Here is a 19,804-nt window from a genome sequence, read left to right on the forward strand (position 1 = left end):
ACCAGCATCAGTATCTTCTCAGAGCTGGTTATATATGAAGAATCTTGGGCCTCATGCCAGCCCTACACAATTAGAACCTGCATTTTAACAAAATCCCCAGGAATGTTCATTAAAGTTTGAGGAGCTCTGCTATGGACCCTTGCTTCTTAGAGGGTGGTCTTTAGACTTCCCTCAGCAGAACTGTCTGGGAACACTTATAAAGAATGCACATTCCTGGGTCCTGCCCAAGCCGTAGTAGAATCACCCCATGTGATTCTTAGGAAACTAGTCTGAGACAACTGCTCTAGGTGCACAGATGAAAAGCTCCTCTGATGATTCCCACCCTCAACCCCAGCCCCTACCAACCCTCTCCAGTGGGAACCACAGCTCTAAGAATGTGAGGTTTCCCAATAACCATGCAATAAGGAAGAGAGAAAGAAGTAAGAGAAGTGAAACTCCCCACGCTTGGGAATCCAGATGCCTTTGGCCCCATACACCCAATTTCAGTGGATTTTTGAGGACGTTTCTATCATTCTCACATCATTCTCGCAATCTCAATTTCTCTCTTTTCCACATATATGCACACACTCGCACACACACAGACACACATTCACACTCACACACACACTCACACACACACTGGGACTGAGAAGAGGAAGGGAGCTCGGGAAGACAGGCTTTGCATATAAATCTTCTGAGGGATGAAACCTAAAGTGGCCTGAAGTTCCTCCCGCTGGGGCTCGCCGGGGCCGCGGCCTCCTCACTCTCGCCTTTGTGTAATGGTGTTAGCGACCCGGGCACCTTCTTCCTCAAAAGGCTGGCTTTGAGCAGAAGCCCCTGCGTGGCAGGAGACCTACAGGCCTGGGAGGATTTCCCTCAGCAGCCCGTGGCTGTCGGGTTCTGTGGTCAGCGCCGCGGGGTCCTCGGAGACGTCCTCGGCGGGCCACACCGCCGGCTGCTTTCAGCGAAAGTGGGTTGGTTGGCTCAGGTCTTTCTGACCCAGACAACCAGCTGAGGGTATAATCCTATTGTCTTGAGATAAAGGCCTTTGTGCTGGGACGTCCGCAGGGAGGTGATGTGGAAGGGAGCAAAGGACACCGATGGCCCAGGCGGCTTTCCCCCTGGGTGCGGAAGACCAGCCCGGGGAGGCCCAGACGGCCGGGTGCACAAAACAGATTCTCCTGCCCCTCCCGCGACCTGCAGCACCGGCTGGATAAGGGTCACCAGCAATGAGATGACCTGGACAGGTGAGCTGGAAAGCACTGAACAGAGTCTAGTCCTGCTCATTCATTTTACAGATGGGGACACCGAGGTCTGAAAGATTAGCAGCCTCAAAGAACCACAGAGCCGTGCAGCCTGCGGCAGGGTCAGCCCTGTGCCTCCGGACTCCTGGTTCAGTGCTCTTCCTACCCTGTCTTCCTTCCTTCAGGTGGGAAGCCAGAAAATGCTGTCTCTAATTGCTGAGGCTAGTCTTGCATATAAGAGTGACTTGTCTGTCTGCAGCCAGATGGGACACAGCACATGACTAAGAGAAGGGGCGTTAGAGTCAGAGGTGGGTTCAAATCTGGATTTTCTATTTATTCACCTACCTGACACAGGACAAGTAACAATTCTCTGTTTCTATTTCCAAATTGGTAAATGGGAATGGTGTTCTAGTTTGCTAATGCTGCCAGAATGCAAAACACTAGAAATGGATTGGCTTTTATAAAATTGGGTTTGTTTGGTTACACAGTTACAGTCTTAAGGCCATCAAGTGTCCAAGGTAATGCATCAGCAATCGGGTACCTTCACTGGAGGATGGCCAATGGTGTCCAGAAAACCTCTGTTAGCTGGGAAGGCACGTGGCTGGCATCTGCTCTGGAGTTATGGTTTCAAAATGGCTTTCTCCCAGTACATTCCTCTCTAGGCTGCAGTTCCTCAAAAATGTCACTCACAGTTGCTCTTGGGGCATTTTTCTCTCTTGGCTTCTCTGGAGCAAAAGTCTGCTTTCAAAGGCTGTCTTCAAGCTGTCTCTCAGCTGCAGCTGTGCTCTCAGCTCCTGTGCATTCTTCAAAGTGTTCCTCTTGGCTGTAGCAAACATCTGGGTCTGTGTGGCTCTTTTTAAAGTACTCCAGTGAATCAGTCAAGACCCACCCTGAATGGGTGGGGCCACACCTCCATGGAAACTATCCAATCTGAGTTATCACCCACAGTTGGGTGGGGCACATTTCCATGGAAACAACCTAATCCAAACATTCCAACCTAATCCCCTCCAATATGTCTGCCCCCAAAAGATTGCATCAAAGAAAATGGCTTTTTCTGGGGGACATAATATACACAAACCGGTACAGATGGTAATATCTGAATTGTAGTATTGTTGGAAGGATTAGATGAGGTGATGGGAGTAAGGTTTGTGTTTCTCCGACTTCGAGGAATCACCTGGGGAACCTGTCCGGGGGCAGCGCCGATTCCGTAGTCTTGCGGGAGCTGAGAATCTCTGGCTCTGTTGCCTACCAGAAGCCAAAATGCAAAGTACTTACCAAATGGGAGGCTTAAATTTTTTTTTAATTTTTTACTCTTCATTTTGAAATAATATTGGACCTATAAAAAAAAGTTGAAAAAAAATAATACAAATACCATAGACCCTTCACCAAGCTTCCCCAAATGTTAACATCTTACATATAATCATAATACAGTGATCAAAAGGAAATTGATGTTGAGACAATACTATTAACTACGCTATCTACTTTTCAAATGTCTTCAATTAATTGTCCACTAATGTCCTTTTTCTAGACCAGGATCCAATCTGGGACCACACATTGTATTTTGTGGTCTTGTCTCCTTACTCTCTTTCAATCTGGGACAGTTTACATGGGAGACTGTCAGTGAGAGACAGCCAAAAACAGTGACAATCCCTTGGAATTTCTGACTCCTCTTTGTATTCAAGGGGTTCTCAAACATGTGTTCATAAGAATCACCTGGGGAGCTCATTTTACCCGCTCCTTTTACCTAGCAGGGTTTGGGTGCTGTTGGGGAATGCATCGGCATGCTACAGGATTCTGATGAGGTAGCTGGAGGACGAGACTTTGAGAAACATCACCCAGGAGTGGCTGGCACAATGCTCCGTAAATACTCGCTGTGCGATCTCTACTGATGCAAGGACAAGCTGTCTCTATCTATTTCTTTAGAAACATTTTGTAAAGCACTGCATTCAGGTGGTAACATTTCTAAAGATAGTCTATGTATAGACCTGCTTCCCCATCCCCACCCCCCTTTTGTAACGCCAGTGGATGCCCAATCACATGCACTGTTTTGCACTTTCTTTAGTCACCTAACCTGCTCTTTTTTTTTCCACATTTTCTGGGCAGCTGCACAGGTTCTCACTTCCCCAAAGTCTGCCACTAGGGGGCACCAGTGACTTCCTCCTGATACTAATAGGGCTTTCTGGAGTTGCCAAATGTATCCAGTCAAGCAATTAGTAAGTATTTGGAGAAAGAGAGGTACCATGTTTTATCATCCAGACTTCACCATTCTGTCTCTGGTTGCACTGGGATGATTCCTAGCACTTGTAACTAAAGGCGTGTGTTTGCATGGAGATATGCAGCTCTGGTCCACACTTGCGGGGACTTTTGACTGAGGGGTTTGGTGTGAGCTGCCCTGGGCAGAACGGACAGCTGTGAATAATGCAGCAGCTGTGCACAGGCTCAAACACAGAACCTCTGGCTTCACACATCTTCCACCAGGCACCAAGTGACCCTTTTTACTTCTTTCCCCAAAACTTGGTTCCAAAAGAAGCTAGTGAACACCCACTAGTCGTGGGTACCCACCTTCATCATTGCCCGAACATACTTGGAGGGGCTTAGGAAAGGAGGGGCCCTCTCTGCTGGAGATTTATTTTCCAATGGCAAAGAGGTTCCAAATTTAAACCCATACTAGGCCCAGTGGGGTGCTGGTAACTGGTTAACAACTGGTTCTCCAGAAGAAGAAACAAACCTATTGGTAGTTTTTGCCCATTTCTTTCTTTCTTTTTTTTTCTTACAAAAATTAAAATCAACATTTACTCAACACACAAATTAGAGAGTGATGTTTTTGTTTACAATAGAATACTTTAAAATGGTAAGCTTCCTGCACAGGGTTCAATTCACATGTAAGCAGCGTGTTCCAGTTCTTTAACTAGAATGCTCAGGCTACACGTGAGGGGAAATGGTTATCACCAGAAATCAGTTAGTAACATGTTTCTTGTGATCACAAATGCTTAGATCTAACAAGCTGTTGAATTGCACATCTCCTGAGGGAGCTTATCATCCACCATATTCAGATCCTGCAGAGAATTGCTAAATATTCCCTTTAAAGCTGATTTCAAGATACCAACACAATGTCACTGAATACCACAATATAGTATTTCCACCATTTAAATACAGCAGTTGTAATTGCTTCTAGAGCGTAGATAATAGTAAATGTAGTAAAATAACTAGGAAGTGATGAGCTATGAGTGTTGTTTACCATCTTTGATTTATATAATTTATTTCATGGAAAGTTTATAAAATTTGATTTTTAATAATGGTTAAGCTTAACAATCAGTTTGTAAAATTCCTGAGAATTTAACAATTGACTTTCATGAGCCAGCATGAGCCGGCTCCAGCATACATCTGGCTAGATGTTACTGTCTCCTTTCCTTTAGCAACTGGACCACAGTGCACCGAAGAGAGGGTCTTAATGTCTCAAAATAATAGGAAGAGTGGGAAATAAGGGATATGTGTGTATGTCAATGTATTTGGCAAACAAACAAACAAAAAAAAAACACAGAAAAAAATATTGTACAGGTTTGAATGTATTATGTCCCCCAAAATGCCATATTCTTTGATGCAATCTTGTGGGGGCAGATGTTTTAGTGTTGATTAGGTTGGAATCCTTTGATTGAGAGTTTCCATGGAGATGTGACTCTATCACCTGTGGGCGAGAACTTTGATTTTATTATTTCCATGGAGGTGTTATCCCACCCATTCATGGTGGGTCTGAATTAAATCACTGGAGTCCTGTAAAAAGTTCACAGACCAAAGGAGGTGCTACAGACAAGAGAGACACATCGAAGAATGCACAGGAGCTGAGAGTGGAGCTGGAACACCATCTGGGATCACCAGATGCCTGTCACGTGCCTTCCCAGCTAACAGGTTTTCCGGATGCCATTGGCTTTCCTTCGTTGAAGATATTCTTGTGTTGATGGACAACATTTGGACATTTTTATGGCCTTCAGACTGTAACTTTGTAACCAAATAAACCCCCTTTACAAAAGCCAATCCATTTCTGGTATTTTTGCATAATGGCAGCATTATCAAACCGGAACATATATTAAGCCATGAATTTTTTTACCAGTCCCCTTCTGACTGCATTTTCCTGGCTGCATCAGTTCTTTATGACGGGAACTCACTATTGTCTTTATCTTTCTTTTTTTTTTTTTAACATTGTGCTGAGTGCTGTACTTACATGATCTCATTTAATTCTCTCAACAATGTAGGTACTATTATTATCCTCATTTTGGAGATAAAGACTCTGAAGTTTACAGAGGTTAAGCAACACAGCTAGGGGTGAGCCATTGCTGCCTGGCCTCAATTGTCCCCCAATCATACACTGGCATCTGCTAGGATGCACATTGCCCAGTCTGATCCTTGGTTCTGGTCCATAACTGGGTTCCTTGTCTGCAGTTCTGGTTCTGTTGAAGCTCTATCTGCAGCCTTTTAAGTATGAGAGATTTTTAGCTGCTTTCTAGTGCCCCTCCTGGCCCCGGAGGCTTTGTAAGCATCTCAGGCATTTGTCACCTAGAAATGCCACACAGTCATTCTTGGAACAGGTTCCACTGGTCACAATGTTCTATCCTTTGTATATTCTGTTGGAACTGATTCGTTGAAAATTTTTGAAGATTTTTTTATATCCATGTTCAGGAGGCACATTGGTCTATAGTTTTCTTACTTGTACTGCCCTTTTATCTGTTTCTTCTTGAAGGAGCTTTGGTACTAAGGAATTTGTCCATTTCACCTAAGTTGTCAAATTTATTGGCATAATGTTTTGAAAAATATTCCCTTATTATCTTTTTACTTTCAGTAGAATCTGTAGGGATGTTCCCCCTCTCATTCCTGATTTTGGTTAATTGTATCTTCACAGCCTCAGCTACAGGTTTCTCAATTTTATTGATTTACTTAGAGAACCAGCTTTGCTTTCATTGAGTTTCTCTGTTATTTACTGTTTATATTGTATTTCCATTCTCATTTAGTTCTAAGTATGTTCTAATTCATTTTGATTACGTTTTTTGACCCATGTGATATTTAGAAGTTTATTTAGTTTCCAAATATTTGAGGATTTTCTAGCTCACCATCTGGTAATAATCCTAATTTGATTCTCTTGTGGCCAGAGAAAATGCTTTGTATGACTTAAATCTTTTCTTTTTTTTCTTCTTTTCTTTTTTGGCTTTTATAAAAGGGGGTTTATTTGGTTACACAGTTACAGTTACGGTCTTAATGCCATAAAGTGTCCATCAACAAAGGGAACCTTCACTGGAGAAAGGCCATTGGCATCCAGAAAACCTCTGTTAGCTGAGAAGGCACGTGGCTAGCATCTGCTTGTTTCCAGGTTGTGTTTCAAAATGGCGTTCTCCAAAATGTCTGCATCAGCTTCCAATGGCCATCTTCAAAATTTATGACTCAGTTCCAGCAGCTATGAGCTCCTTCTGTCTGAGCTTATATAGTGCTCCAGTTAACTAAACAAGGCCCATGCTGAATGGGCAGGGCCACGCCTCCATGGAAATTATCCAGAGTTATCACCTATAGTTGAGTGGGTCACATCTCCATGGACATTGAACCAATAGGTTCCAACCCAATCCACACTAATATGTCTGCCCCCACAAGAATGCATTAAAGAATATGGCTTTTTCTGGGGGACATAAATATACAAACCAGCACATTCCACCCCCCAGACACCAGAAAAACATATTCTTTCCAAATACAAAATACATTCATTCCATCACAATATCACAAAAACTTAAATCATTTCAGTAAAAATAGGTAAATACAAGTTCCCATCAAAATCAGTTACAAGCATGGTCTGTCCAAAAGCAAAATTACCCTCTGGCTGAGGACCTGTGAAACTTAGAACAAGTTATCTGCTTCCAATATACAAAGGAGGGACAGTCATAGGATAAACATTCCTATTGCCATAAGGAGAAACTGAAAGGAAAACAGGGCTAAAGGGACCAAAACAGTTCCTAAAACCCACAGGGCAAACTCCATTAGATTTCAAAGTCTATGAGTCATTAACAGGAAGAGGTTATATCCTTGGGGCTTGAGAGAGCAGGAGTTCAACCCTTTCCAAAGGCTTTTGTGGCAGCCCTTTTCTCTCCAAACACTGGGGTGAGTGCTCCAACATGTCCACACATTGGGGAGACCACCTTCTCAGCCCTACCCTCCTCAAACACTGGGGCAGCATCCGGATTCTCTTCCATCTCCAAGGCACATGCTCAACCCCTTCAGAACAGTGGGGTGGCAGCTGGGCTCTCTCCAATTCCTTGGGAATGTGCTGTACCCTCTTTGGGGCCTGGGGTGGCAAAAGTCTTCCTGAGAATTGAGCCGGAAGGTCCACCCTTGACCTCTGGGGCAAACTCACCCTTTCCATGCATGTGGGCCACTCCACTCTCAGCCCAAGCCCTCTTGACTCCAAACCTCAACCTCCATGGCTCTGTCTTTGAAGAAATTTTTCCTTCAATTTGTTCCTTGTCTGTCTCCTCCAGTCCAGACTGGAAGCAGTGCCATCTATAAAGAGCTCACAAAAATTCTGTTGGCTTCACATGATGCACACAGGGGTCAAAGCCATCAGACAATAGGACTTTCCACAAATCCTTTCTGCTTAACTCCTTCTCCAATCTTGGCTTGTACTGAAATGGCAACTGGGTTCCATGTTTGCTTACAGCTTCATGTTGGGCTGTAGCTTCTGGGGTTTCACCCCCTGGAAGCCTTCACTGGAGAAAGGCCATTGGCATCTGGAAAACCTCTGTTAGCTGGGAAGGCACGTGGCTAGTGTCTGCTTGCTCCCAGGTTGCATTTCAAAATGGCGTTCTCCAAAACGTCTGCATCAGCTTCCAACAGCCGTCTTCGAAATTTCTGACTCAGCTCCAGCTCGAGGTTTTTTTGTTTTTTTTTTTTTATGTTCAGTTTATAATATAGTATATCTTGTTAAGTGTTTTGTGTGCCTTTGAAGCCAATGTGTATTCTTTCGTTGTTGGATAGAATGCCCTATAAATGTCAATTAGGTCAAGTTGGTTGACAGCATTGTTCAAGTAAAGTCTTCACTGATTTTTTGTCTACTTGTTCCATCAGGTATTGAAAAAGTGGATATTGAAATTTACAATTATAATCGTGGACTTGTCTATTTCTCCTCTCAGTTCTATTAATTTTATTTCATGTATTTTGAATTTCTGAAATTAATGTATATAAATGTTTAGAATTATTGTATTTTCTTGATAAAGTGATCCTTTTACCATTATGAAATGACCTTTAATTCCTAGTAGTATTCTTTGCTCTGAAATCTACTTTGTCTGATATTAGTACAGCTGTTCTAGATTTCTTCTGATTAGTGCTAGTATAGTATATCTTTTCCCATCCTTGTACTTTAAGCCTATTTGTAACTTTATATTTAGAGTGAGTTTAGCATAGTGTATCTTTTCCTGTCCTTGTACTTTAAGCCTTGTGCCGGTTTGAATGTATTATGTCCCCCAGAAAAAGCCATATTCTTTGATGCAATCTTGTGGGGCAGACAGAATAGTGGGGATTAAGTTGGAACGTTTGGATTAGGTTGTTTGCATGGAGATGTGTCCCACCCAGCTGTGGGAGGTGACTCTGGTGGGATACTCCCATGGAGGTGTGGCCCCACCCATTTGGGGTGGGCCTTGATCAGTGGAGCCATATAAATGAGCTGGCTCAAGGAGAGGAAACGGAGTGCAGCTATGAGTGACGTTTTGAAGAGAAGCAAGCTTGCTAGAAAGGAACGTCCTGGGAGAAAGCCGTTTTGAGGCCGGAGCTTTGGAGCAGACGCCAGCTGCCTTCCTAGCTAACAGAGATTTTCTGGACACCACTGGCCGTCCTCCGGTGAAGGTACCCGATTGCTGAGGTGTTACCTTGGATGCTTTGTGGCCTTAAGACTGTAACTGTGTAGTGAAATAAACCCCCGTTTTATAAAAGCCTGTCCATATCTGGTGTTTTGCATTCTCCAGCATTAGCAAACTAAAACAAGCCTATTTGTAACTTTTTATTTAAAATGGGTTTCTTGTATGTAGCATATAACTCTTTGTTTTGTCATTTTAATGGTTGCTTTAGGGCATATAGTATACATCTTTAAGTTATCATTGTCCACCTTAAAGTGATATGATACTACACCAAGTATGGGATAAGAACCTTACAAGAGTACTTTTCTTCACCTCTCCTATCCCTCGAGCTTTGTGCTATTATCATACATTTTACTTGTATATATGTTATAAATCCAAAATAGATTGTGATTATTTTTGATTTAAATATCAATTATCTTTTTTATTTTTAAAATAATTTTTATTAGCAAAGTTATATGTTTACAGGAGTCATGCAGAAAATTCAGAGCTGCCATATTTATTAACACTTTGCATTAGTGTAGTAACTTTGTTACAATTGATGAAAGAATATTTAATTGCACTATTAACTGTAGCCCATAGTTTATATTAGGGTTCCCTGTTTGTGTTGTAGTGTCCTTTTTTTTTCTAGTGACATATCCACCACCTAAAATATCCCCTTCAACCACATTCACCACAACCACATGCAGTATTAACTTAACAAAAAAATTTACTTTTAAATGAATGAAATACCCAAGCATTTAAAAAAGTTGATGAGCAAAAACCCTAGAACCTGGGAAACAGTCTGGTCAGACAAGGATAGAGGCTTACAGCAAAGAGGAAGAGTTCCCACAACCACCTTCTAGCCAGTCTCCTTAGCTTAACTAAGGTTCACTGCACCTACTCTTGCTCTTTAAAACTAGGTTTTATGTTTTTGTTTTCTCTACAATACTTAGAACATACAAGGTATATATACTGAATGTTGTGAACAACCCATTTTAGCGTACACTAACCTGCAGATTTTATATAGTAGGTGTAGCTTTTCTCAGAAGATGATACTCCCATGACTTGTTGAGAGAATGGTATATTACAGTACACCAAACAGCAGTGCACACTTTATAAATTCTTATCAACTCTCAGTTAAAAATCTTGTCATGGTTGATCCTTTTAACAACCTGTGAGGAAGACAGGATAGATGTTATTAGCATTTGACAGGCAAGGTAGAAATGCTATTCCCATATCTAGTACAAGACAGATCTGGGACTCAAACCCTTGGCTTCCATCCTCACAACTGCTTCTTTCCATGGTTTTGTTTACATCATTTTAAGGTAATCTGATTTTATAATGCTTTACAGTATGAGTAACACCTACAGCAAATTGATTTCTGGCAGGTTAACTCTTGAGCCAACCATTTTAACTGATTACCTTATAACCTGGCATGCTGTAAGGCATTGTCATACCTCTAATTCAATTTAACAGCTATGCTTGAGGGTCCCATGAGCCAAAGTTGCAGGAAAGATGATCTTAAGGGACCAGGGAACACAATGGGTAAGCATGTTTTCAAGTCTTAACTGGGCCTGGTAGACCCTCACCAACTGCTCAGATGGGAAGTTAAGGCAATTGAGTGATAGGAGCACAGGGAAGGTCCATTTAGGGGTGGATTCAAGCAGGATCAGACCCCCTTTTCAGTTGTAATGTCCCCAGAAGCCCTATAGCTAGTTTACATCATCATTACCAACACAACAGAGCGTAATACTTCTGGAGCCCAGATTATGCAAGGAAGGGGCAAAAGCACAGAGGGGTCCAACCAAATTGCTTTCCTCAGGCTTAAAAGGCCAAATAGTGCTAATTTCATCCATCCAAACCAAGAAAATGGTTCACTCCTTCCTGATCCAGGTTTTATACAGGGTGCTGACCATCAGGGAGACAAGAAAATTCCATCCTGAAGCCCAGGGAAACAAGTGGTGGGCATTTCCCCATGTTATAGATGGTTCAGGGGCCTTAGCAATCCACCAAGGTGTTCTTGATACAAAACACCGGTTGGCTTGAAGGGAAAAAGCTATCTTTATAGCAGGACATGGAGCCAGGGATGTCCATGGGTGAACAATCCTGATAGGGCAGCACTTTCTCACATTAGGGGCATAGGCCCCTGAGGATAGGGGTCTACAACCCTAAAAGTCCAAGCAAAATTTTGAGTGGATTTATGTTTTCTTGGGGAAGGGTTCCTTCCCTTCTCATAGTTCCTAAACAGGGTCTGTAACCCCAAAATAGGTTCAATTCCTAAAGGAAAAGACTGAATCAGTTGCAGGCTAGGAGAAGATACACCAGATACCCTCTTAGAGCCAGCCCAGTGAGGGGTCTCAAAGTCGTCAGGGAAAGGCTGAAACATGGACTCAGAGTAGAGACACCTGAGCATTCATTTCTGTGCTCTTCTACTGTATTTCAAGTTCTTTCCAAAGCAAGACCCTAGGAATGAACCCTCAGGTTCATATTATGTCCTGGGCTTGGTCCTGCTGCAGGGTTTTGGAAGCCTGTTATACATGCTTGAGTATCCACCAACATTAAACCCCAGGACAAAATACGTGGCAGCAGACCTCTCTCCTCCCTGGCAACTGTGTGTCATTTGTTGATTTCAGAAGAGTTAGCAGTCACATGGAAAATACACTGGAATCTTTCTTCAGAACCAGCTGTGATAGGATTGACACCTGCCATGCCCATCACCCATGGCCTTTTGCCTGATCCTTCCCCTTCAGTATGTGAAGATAGAGCAGAAAATAATCTTTGAAGATACTTAATACCAACTCAGAAAACAAACATGCCTCCAATGCAATGTCCTTTCAGAGATTCTGGGTCTAGTTCTGCTGCCAGACGAGCTGATTGATGCTTTCACCCTGATAAACAGGCGAGACCATCTCCTTGAGAAAGCCTACTTTATTCTTGGTAGTGTGAAGGGCCACTGAGAGTTTGAATGGGCACAGGAACTGGGAGATCCTCTCAAAATATTTTCCCAGGAAGGCAATTTCATGAATGAGATCTTCCAAGCAAATGACACCAAACCTCCCCTGGTGCTTCGAATTACAATTACTCAGTTGTCTATCAGCAGGATTATCTTATTCTTGACCTTGGCTTGTCCACATTTGAGGATGAGTTACCAGATAGACTTCAGACTTGGAAATGCCAGGTTGTTCTAGTTTGCTAATGCTGCCGGAATGCAAAACACCAGAGATGGACTGGCTTTTATAAAAGGGGGGTTATTTGGTTACACAGTTACAGTCTTAAGGCTGTAAAGTGTCCAAGGTAACACATCAGCAATCAGGTACATTCACTGGAGGGTGGCCAATGGTGTCCAGAAAACCTCTGTTAGCTGGGAAGGCATGTGGCTAGCATCTGCTCCCAAGTTCTGGTTTCAAAATGGCTTTTTCCCAGGACACTCCTCTCCGGGCTGAAGTTCCTCAAAAATGTCACTCTTGGCAGCACTTGGGATATGTGTCCTCTCTCAGCTTCTCCGGAGCAAGATTCTGCTTTCAACGGCTGTCTTCAGACTGTCTCTCATCTGCAGCTCCTGTGCTTCCTTCAAAGTGTCCCTCTTGGCTGTAGCCCCTCTTCAAATGTCACTATCAGCTGCACTGAGTTCCTTCTGTTTGTCAGCTCATTTATATGGCTCCACTGATCAAGGCCCACCCTGAATGGGTGGGGCCACTCCTCCATGGAAATTATCTCATCAGAGTTATCACCTACAGTTGGGTGGGGCACATCTCCATGGAAACACTCAAAGAATTCCAATCTAATCAGCACTAAAATGTCTGCCCCACAAGATTGCATCAAACAACATGGCTTTTTCTGGGGATCATAATACATTCAAACTGGCACACAGGTCATGTAAGGTTCCAACACATGCAGCAGTTTTAGGGTTGTGGGAGTCACTTTCACAAATACACCGCTGAAAATCTTCCTTAGGCAGTCTTTCAACGGTCCTCCACACCAGGAAACCTCCCCTATTGATCCTTTGGATGTGTATTACAAAAGCCAAGGAATGTTCATCTGGCATTTCCAAGCCATGAGGTTTCAATTCTAGCCATTTGAGGTGTATCCTGTCACATTGCTGCCACTGAGAATCAATTAAGGATGATTCCAGTCACCTAAATTAGAGCTGTTGCCCTTTCCTCTGCTTCTTTTCCTAAAGTGCCTGCTTTGCCTGGGTGACTTTTAGGGCCTGATAAGCCTTGCTCTGTTTCAGGAGCTTTTCTGGAACCAACAGGGTCTTTTTTCTTGGCTCTTCCTCCATCTGTCCAATGCTGCAGTTACTGCTTATGTGCATACTCACTGTCAATTATCTTTTAAAGAAATTTTTAAAATAAAAAAGTTTCTTTATGTCTACCCACATATTTACCATTTTCAATGTTTCTATTATTAATTTATGTACCTACAGATTTCTATCTGGTATCATTTTATTGGCTTAAGGACTTCCTTTAATATTTCTGGTAGTGGAGGTCTGTTTGTGACAAATTGTTTCAGCTCTTATATGCCTGAAATCATTTTTTATTGCATCTTCATTTTTGAAAGATAATTTTGGTAGGTATAGAATTCTAGGTTGATAATTATTTTCATTCAGTGCTTTAAACATGCTGCTCCACTGTCTTTTAGCTTGCATTGTTTCCATTGTAATATCTGCTGTCATTTTTATATTTGGTCCTCTGTATACAATGTGCCTTTTTTATTAGTTGTTTTTAATATTTTTATATTTATCATTAGTATTAAGCAATTTGATTATGATATGCTTTGGTATTATTTTTCCATCTTTTTGTGTCTGTGTTCTGTTGCTTTTCTTAGATCTGTGGATTGTTTTCATTAAATTTGGAAAAATTTTGGTCATTATTTCTTTAAATATTTTTGTCACCCTCTCCTTCCTGTTGTCCAATTACACATAAATTAGAAATTGTCCTACAGCTGACAGACTCAATTTTCATGTTTTTCTCAGTCTTTTTTCCTCCATATTTTATTTTGCATTGTTTCTATTGCTATGTCTTCAACTTACCCAATCTTTTCTTCTGCATTGTTTAATCTGCTCTTAGTCTCATCTCCGACTTTGTATTTTTTCACATCTTGAAGTTCCACTTGGGTCTTTTAAATATTTTCAATGTTTCTACTTACCGTTCTCAAGTATTCCCATACCTTTTTGAACACATGGAATATAATTATACTAGAAAATTTTATGTTTTCATCTACTAATTCTATCATCTGTGTTATTTAGATCTGTTCCTATTGATTAATTTTTCTTCTGCTTGAGTTGTATTTCCCTTCTTCTTTGCATGACAGGTAATTTTTGACTGGATGTCAGATACAATGAATTTTACCTTGCTGGGTGCTAGATATTTTTTTATTTAAAAAATATTCTTGAGCTTTATTCTGGGAAGTAGTTAAATTATTAGGGAATGATTTGATCTGTTTGAGGTTAGCTTTTAAGATTAAGAAGTTACCTTCTTCTTAAATTAGCTGAGGCAATATCCTTCTTAGTTTCTTGGCTGCTAAAACAAATATCATCCAATGGGTTGGCTTAAATGATGGGAATTTATTGGCTCATGGTTTTAAAGCTAGAAGTCTAAAACTGAGGTGTCAGCAAGGCCATGATTTCTCCCCAAAGAATGGCATTCTGGGGCTGGCTGCCAGCAATACTTGGTCCTTGGCTTTTCTGTCACATGGCAATGCACATGGTACTGTGTTCTCCTTACTCCTCTGGATTCCAATGACTTGTGGCTTCTTCCCCTGGCTTTCTCTCTCTCCTTCTGACTCTCACTCTGCTTATAAAGGATTTCAGTAATCTGGATTAAAGCCCAACCTGATTCAGTTGAGCCACACTTTAACTGAAGTGACATCTTGAAGAGATCTTATTTACAATGGGTCTACATCCACCAGAATGCAGACCAAGACCAAGAACATGTCCAAACTGGGGTACACAATTCAATCCATCACACATTCTGAGTGTTTTACAGAATTCTGAGTGTTTTACCTGAATTATGAGATTTTTCTCACCCTGGCAATTGGGAACAAGAACTGTTTCCAGCCCTGTGAAAGCTTAGAGAACTGACCCCTCCAAATCTTTCTGGTGGTTTTCCCCATCCTTGTATAGTTTTCCTCATACACATGCACTGCTAAGCACCACACAGATGAATGCTCAAGAGGGACCTCTGCAAATCTTCAGAGTTCTCTTTCTTTGCAGCTGTCCTCTGCAGTACTCATCCTGTGAAGTCTAGCTGCCTTGGCCTGTGTGGACTCCCAACTCCATCTCCTCCACCCTGTGGGACTGCCTGAGTTCCTTCTCCCTGCAGTGCACCCTGGGAACTTGCTGTAGGAAGTAAGCAGGGGAAATCACAGGGCTCCCATCATTTCCTCTCTCTCAGAGCTTGATGTCTAATATGGAAAATTCATGGTTTTATATACTTTGTTCAGTTTTTTCAGTTGTTTCATGTGGGAGAGTAAACCTTACCTCTGTTATTCTACCTTTGGCTATAATTGGAAATCCAAACTCAGAATTTTTGAGCATAAAGAATCCATTACAATTTGATTTAGCAATACAAATTTTATAAATTGTATTCAAAAAAAGCTCATACAACATTCCCAAAGAATAGATGAATTTTTGCACAAATTAGAGTGGGTTAATTAAATTGGTTTATAACCAGCTTTAGGTCTCTTCACTCTAATTTTGTTATTATATAAAAATACTACAGCTTGTACATAACTAAAGTTTATTTTCTTCAAGGTTTAAACTCTCTCAATGTCTTACATTTGGTTTAATGCTTCCTTATTATTTCCACAATATTTTTTATTTATTATTATTAAAATGTCAAGCAGTAAGTAGGTGCTTTTAATAACATGATCTGATTTAATCCTCACAACATCTGATTAAACTAGGCATTGTTATTATTTTAATTAGAGAAATTGTGGGTTTATAGAACAGACATGCATGAAATACAGGGTTCTTGTATACCACCTGTGGTGGTCTGGAGCTATATATCCCAGAAAAACATAATCCATTCCTGCGGGTGTGAACCCTTGCAAATAGGACCTTTAGATGAGGTGACTTCAGATAAGGTGTGGTCCAGGATGGGTCTAATCCTATTACTGAAGGACTTACAGGGAAGTTTACAGAGAGAGAAAAGCTAAAGGGGAAGCCAGAAGCTGTAAGTCAGTGGAACCCAGGAGAGGCCAAGAGAGGCTGCCATGTGCATTGCTGTATGACAGGGAGTCCAGGACCAAGAATCAGTGGCAGCCAGCTTCAGAATGCCAGCTTTGGGAAGAAAGCATCGCCTTACTGACACTTCAATTTTGGAATTCTCTTTGCCTCAAAACCATGAGTCAATAAAATCCCATTGTTTAAGTCAACCTTTTGCATGGTATTTGTTTGAGCAGCCAAGAAAACTAAAGCACCACCCTATTATTAACACCTTGAATTGTTGTGGTACATTTGTTACAATTGATGAAAGCACATTTTTATAATGGTACTATTAACTAGTCTGTGGTTTAACTTATGGTTCACTGTGTAGTACAATTTCATGGATTTATTTTTATTTTTTATTTTCGTAACATATACACAACTTAAATTTCTCCCTTAACCACATTCAAATATATAATTCAGTGCTCCACAATATATCTTTTTTAAGATTACATGAACATAAGATTGGGTTTTAAGTGAGATACGGTAATTGTTTTGTTTTTTGCCTTTCCTAAATTCAAAATAATTGTTATGATGTCATTTATGCCTAAACTATCTTGAGTCCTGGAATGGTCACCAGGAAGCACAAAGATGTATTCTTTCACCTTATAAAAGGGAGGACAGTTGTGGGACTTTCTTCTATTTTCCAGTGTTATGAAGAAAGAGGGACTATTTCCTACTAGTAGTGAAGCCTCTTTGGTTAAGTTAGCTTTAAATACATAATCCTCTACATACAGTTTGTATTATTTGTCCCTAAGTGCAATACTTTACACTTGTCCTCACTGAAGCTCTCAGTTAAAAATATGGTCTAGAATTATGTGGTGAAGGAGTTGAACAGGTTTGAAGTTACATCCCAAATGGGATAGGTTAGTTTATTCCTCTGAATCTAATCTTTAATCTGTAAATTGGGACTAAAACTAATACCCATTGCCTGTGGTATGGGGGGAGTGCCATTTAGTGGGACCACATAGACTTAGTAGCATAACCTGGAAAACCATACCCAGTGACCTTGGTTGTGAGGATTACATGGGATGATGCAGACAAAATGCTTAGAGCCCTACTGGCACTTAGTAAGTGCTCCCTAAATGTTAGCTGTTATTAGGTCTGGACTACAGAATGTGAAGGCCAAGGTGGCAAAAAATGAAGGCCTTGGTAAACCATGTTAAGAAGTTTGGAATTCATCCCAAGGGAAATAGATCTAAATAGATTTGAGTTTTAGAATGCTCTGGCTGCAGAATGGAATGGAGGAAGATTTGAGTAACCGGACACAGGGAGAGAAGTTAGGGAACTGTTGCAGTAGTTTTTTCTCCGGTGGACAAACTAGAATTAAAAAAGAATTCTGGGTACTTACAACCATGATTTGATAAAAAGGTAAATTTTGTTTCTTGTTGTTTATTTAGCATTTTCATTATCATTTTGTTAGATTTTTGTAGCCACAGAAGTACTAGGGTGTAGTCAATTGAATGGTGGTCATGAAATACAGCCATGTCCTAATCCTCAGAACCTGTGATTATTACGTTATGACAAACAAGTGATTATCACCTTTTATGGCAAAAGATGTGATTAGGTTATGGATCTTCAGAGATTATCTGGGTAGGCCCTAAATGTAACCACATGTATCCTTCTAAGAGCCAGAGAGTTTTGAGATAACCACAGAGGTGATCTGAAAACTGAAGGACAGGCTGTGGTGATGGAGCCATAAGCCAAGGAATGCCCAAGAATGCCAGGCAGCCACCAGAAGCTGGAAGAGGCAAGCAATAGATTCTGCCCTAGAACCTCCAGAGGGAATGTTGCCCAACAAAACTGAAATTGGACTTCTGGCTTCCAGAACTGTGAGAAAATAAATTTGCTGTTTTAAGCCACCAGTTTGTGACAATTTGTTAAGCCAGCCACAGGAAAATAATACACATGTAGGAATAAAATCTTCAAAAAAGACTATTTCTACGAGAAGTCCTGTATTACACTTATCCACATAAAACTTTTTTGGTTTTTGTACCTTTTTGTTCAGAACGTATTTGTGAGAAAATACTGGACCATCTCCTGGTTCTTCCAATGTGTTCCATATTCCATAAATACACACACACACACACACACACACACACACACATTTTAATTACAAAAATTTCCTTATCTAATGTTAGTACTAACTTTAACATCATGTTTGTTCAATTTTGCCTAGCTTATCATTCAATGCATATCCTATGAGAATGTAAGCCACAGAAAGGCAGGGACTGCAATAGTGCCTGTTACAGTTAATAAATACTTGTTGAATCTGTGCTAGTCATCAAAACGCCTCAATATGGAATTCAGAAAACCCTATTTACATAGTCCTTTTCTAAAAATTAAATTTGTATCTAGGGTAAGAAGTTGCAGTGTGGGACTTTTTTGGGGCTTCTGCTCATGCAATGGATAAAAGCCTAACAATAGGGTGTAACAGAATTAACACCAGTTCCTTCAGGAACTCAGCTGGAACAGAGGTTACTAAGGAAACTATGTTCAAAATCTATTTCCAGGTGTGTTGACCAAATAGTGGGAGGCAAAAGGCAGCAGCTTTGGAATCTGGCAGACATGAATTCAAATGGTGAACTGCCTCGTAATCACTTTGAGTGAATTACCTAGTATCCCTTATAATAGGGTGATAATCCTAGTATCCACTTAGAAGGGTTATTGTGAGGATTAGATGGGGTAATTACTGTGCAAAGGGTCTGTTGCATTGTAAACATTCCAACACTCCATCAGAGGTAGTTATTAGAGTAGATGTCAAGGTTCCCTGAAGACCCACTTCTCACTTTCACTAAGGTCCTACTGCTTAAAATGCTTTTTGTGTTAAGTCCTTCACTTCAGGCTACTACAGCATTGGTATGGAAAAACAGCAAGAAAGTTATAGGCTGAAGATTTAGTTTTGAGTAAATTTCCTTGATTTAAAATTTGCATGATATGAATTTGTATTTTCTCTGCATCTCAGAGCTGGTATGGTTGAATAGGAGACTGAACACTAAACAGATGTTACTCATCCCTATCTGCCCCCATCTCAACCCTAACACAAGACATTTCCAATTCCTGGCTTGATGAGAACTCATTTTTTATTCCCCAATTCATTTATAAATTTGTCTTCACAGCAAACAATACTAAGCAGACTCCGCGGACCCAGGCCTGATTTTATCTACTGGGTTTACTTTAGAAAGTTTAATCCTAATCTTCATTATTCTTTAGTACATTCAAACCAGCAATTTAAGTCACACACTGATCAACCACTAGAACGGAAAGGCTGCTTTTTATCTTTCACCTTAAAGAATGTAGAACAGAATAAACAAAAATAGTTTTCTAAATTAGAAGTCTGTCCCTTTCAGACAGGGAATTATTAAATGTAAGAATAACTCTAAACACCCAATCACTAAGAGCTGCTGAGATTCCCATTCAACATGATCTCTTCCAGGTTTGTGGCTTTATACTTTATCTATGAAGATGACTCAAAAATCTCCTCTCTTCCTGTGCCAGTTTGGATATAGTAT

The 19,804-nt window shown here is 40.9% G+C and overlaps 1 pseudogene; it reads right to left on the minus strand.

Annotated features, from left to right (window-relative positions):
- Positions 1 to 11,934: 11,934 nt before the first annotated feature.
- LOC119535095 lies at positions 11,935 to 13,388 on the minus strand (annotated as a pseudogene).
- Positions 13,389 to 19,804: the final 6,416 nt, after the last annotated feature.

Source organism: Choloepus didactylus, chromosome 5 (genome assembly GCF_015220235.1).
Source record: "Choloepus didactylus isolate mChoDid1 chromosome 5, mChoDid1.pri, whole genome shotgun sequence".
Taxonomy (NCBI): Eukaryota; Metazoa; Chordata; class Mammalia; order Pilosa; family Megalonychidae; genus Choloepus; species Choloepus didactylus.